The 3,567-nt window shown below is 36.1% G+C and overlaps 1 non-coding gene across 1 annotated transcript; it reads left to right on the forward strand.

The window, feature by feature from the left end:
• Positions 1-3,181: 3,181 nt before the first annotated feature.
• LOC149258525 (U6 spliceosomal RNA) lies at positions 3,182-3,287 on the forward strand. The gene has a single exon (XR_016261256.1). It is a non-coding gene; the product is annotated as a U6 spliceosomal RNA (small nuclear RNA).
• Positions 3,288-3,567: the final 280 nt, after the last annotated feature.

Below are 3,567 nucleotides of genomic sequence, written 5' to 3' on the forward strand. Positions count from 1 at the left end.
ACTGATCCTTGACACATCGAGTTAGAGGCAAACATGCGATATAACATAAGGACTGGGCCGTGCGATATTGTGATCACCGAAATTGGCAGATCTGCATCAGGCGATGGTAGGGCTTAAGGCGGGACCCCAGGCCGAGCGACGTTGCGATCGCCGAAATTGGTGGATCAATGTCTGCATAGGCCATGCCGTTTGGAAAGACCCCGGGTCCATGTGATACGTGATTGCGATCAATCACTTCGCAATTTTGCATCGGAGTAATACTATGGAGCGAGGCTATATATATATAGATATATATATATATATATATATATATATATATATATATATATATATATATATATATATATATATATATATATATATATATATATATATATATATATATATATATATATATGCGTCGATGTGATGTGACTAGACCCAAAACGGTTGTAAATGCCATTGCATAAGTATTTCAAGTCTTTGTATTTGGGATTTTTAACAATAAACCAAAATAGAAAAGAACCCGTGCCTATGTGACTTGTGATAGTGATTTGGCAGATTTTTCCCGTGTTTTACAATGTTTCTATGTGTAAATAGAGAACACTATTTTTAGGGATTTCAATGCAACGATGGTCCCTTCTGTTACAAAACAGGTGGCCACCATCCCTGAAGGCGTTTAGTAATGATTGCTAATGCTTAGAGGGGGATTTGAGCGGACAGAGGCTGGGGGCCAATGAGCCCGAGAAAAGGAAACGAATGGATAGTGCCAATTGGCTTAAGGCCACAAAATGACAAAAAAAGGAAAAGGGAGGAAGAAATATTGAGATAGGAGTGCAAAAAGTGAAGCCAAAGTAGGAAGCTAAGGAAATTGAGAGAAGAAAGAGCTCAATTGAGAGCAAGAGCGTAGAAAGAAAAAAAAAGGCAGAAGCGAAAAGAGGCTAAGGGAGCAAAAGCGAATGCGCAGAGCAGCTGAGGGAGTCACTTGGAGGTCAAGTGAAAAGTCCAGGGAGCTTTATATTACAGAGAGCCAAAGAAGCCAGAGCCAAAGAGCCAGAGCCAGAGCCAAAGCCAAGAGCCAGAGCCAAGAGCCAGAGTGAGAGCTGAGAGCCAGAAAGCTGAGAGCTTCAAGAGCCGGGGATAAAATGGTGTCTAAGCTCATTGTTTCTGTGAAAACTAATGGATTTGAGCCAGGGAGCTTCTAAAAGGGCTTTACCATAATCCTAGAGAGCCTAGTCGAGTTGACTAGAGTTCAAGGAGACGTAGCCCAAGAATTTTGGGTGAGCTCCATATTAAGTTGCTATCTTATTTGTTTGTTATTTGCTACACTATTTGCATTGTTACATGTATTTACATATCAACACAAACAACAGATTTTAAATCACATAACAATTAAAATAACCATAAGCATACACCTATTTTACAAGCATATTTTACTTCTGCATTGGTTAATCATTTGTGACTTGGGAATATATAAGCTTTGGAAGTGGGAGAGGTTCTTGTAAGTTAAACAAGAAGCCTAAGTGCCCCATTTTCAGATCAGGTATCCTTGAATTTTCTTTCCTTGGTTGATTTATTTTTTCTATTGAACTATTATGATGAATGTGAGGATACCCCTGGGGGACATTAACAAAACTTCTAGTTTTTTTGTCATTATTTTTTATGAAGCTTCTGGGCTTTTCTTCATGATGAGTCCTAGTGTCTACCTTTTCTAAACTAGAGGATTCACCTGTATAACTGACCCTGAAATTGTCATATGGTGACCTTTGATAATTGAGAATGGTGTCTAGAGTTTGTTATCTCTTCAAATGTTTGTTGACTTTGTCTAACTCCTTTTCCAGATATACTACTCTAGCTTCTAGTTTTTCACAAATCTCTTCCTTTTCCTTTAGGTTATTGCTTAAAACCTTCTATTCCTTTAGCTATCTCTTTCAAAATTTTGAGAGAGATGATTTCTTTGGATAACTTCCCATTCTTCCTTCTAACTCTATCATTTTCTTCTAAGGCACTGATAAATTATGCTTCCAAATCACCCATACCTTGAATTCTTTCTTCTTCTTCCATAATTTCATCATACTCTTCCTCGTTAGAGTCATCATTGTCTTTATTAGAGAATAATTCTTCTTTCTTGAGATTCCCTTTTTGAACATGCTTTTCTTAGGTTCTTATTCATCATCATTATTGTCTTTAAGAGGACACATGGAATCATAACATCCTATTTTACCACATCTAAAACAAATGGAGGTAACTTACCTTTAATCTTGGATCCTTTATTCAACCTCCAAACAAGGTGTGCCATTGCACTATCGGAATCATCACTAGTGTAATCATTGCTCCTACATTTTCTTGTTGACTTTGACACTTTGAATGCTACTTCCTTATGGGTTGGATTTCATAACCTCGTCTCATATGCTATGAGAATTCCATGAAGCTCATCCATTGATAAAGTGTCTAAATACTTTAGTTCTTCTGTGGCACAAGATTTAGCATCAAAACGATTTGGAAGAGATATCAAAGCCTTTTGGACAATCATATTTTCTTTGACATCTTCACGAAGCTGTCTAAGAGAGTTAACTACTTAATATAATAAAAGGAGTTAAGTAGCAATATCTTCTTCATCATTCATTTTAAGAATTTCAAACTATCTTACGAATGTTTGAAGCTTTTCCTCCTTTACCTTGCCATCTCCTTCATAGATATTGATAAGATTGTCCCACATTTCTTTAGTTTATTCACAACTCATAACTTTGGTGAATTCTGAATTTAATAAGCCACTTGCTATAAAGTTAAAAGCATTGGAATTTTCTACATATTCCTTCTTCCCATCGTGGTATATTGGGAAAGCATATGGGATCCTGTATCCATCTATAGCTGGTTTCAAAACTTCAAAACTAATAGACATCAAAATCTACTCCATTCTGATCTTCCATAATGAAAAATTTTGTCCATCATAGTGAGGAAATTTAAGTGCTTCTTTACTAGCCATTATGATTCAAAAATATTTCTTCCATCTATTAGGTATCTCAAGAAGCTAGCTCTGATACCAAAATACTAAGCAAGGGGTGATGAATCAATGTTTCATCAATTATTATTTTTTACAGTTTAAAATATGTTACAATTATGAGGCACAAACCATGCCAGGACATAGAAATTAAAAATTAAAAATCAATTGTATTATTTTAACTCAGATTACAATGATGAGGATGTCCCTTCAAAAACATTTGATAAAATTGGAATGATACAAAGAATATTAGCATGGCCCATTCACAAGGATGACATGTAAAAATTAAAAAATGGTCCAAATTTTTAAAAACTCTCTCATTTCTTGTGGAGTGAGGATTGATTTGAAACCCTAGCAACCAGCGAGTGTCGAGAAATTTTCTGCTTCTACATTGTGGCAACAAAATCAAGGGGGAGGTCACTGCCCCTCCTAGTGATGAGGAGGAATTCTTCAAGGCCTTAATCTCAAGGCTCAAATCTAATCCATGATGAAAGGAGCGTTATATGTGTTTTGTGAAAAAGGTAGAGAAAATCCTCGTTGTTGTCCTGCTGCAAAGATTTTACAGAACTTCACTAACCTTCTTTGAT

Source organism: Pinus tabuliformis, chromosome 6, assembly GCF_031772625.1.
Source record: "Pinus tabuliformis cultivar Carrire ecotype Pingquan chromosome 6, CPIR1, whole genome shotgun sequence".
NCBI classification, from domain to species: Eukaryota; Viridiplantae; Streptophyta; class Pinopsida; order Pinales; family Pinaceae; genus Pinus; species Pinus tabuliformis.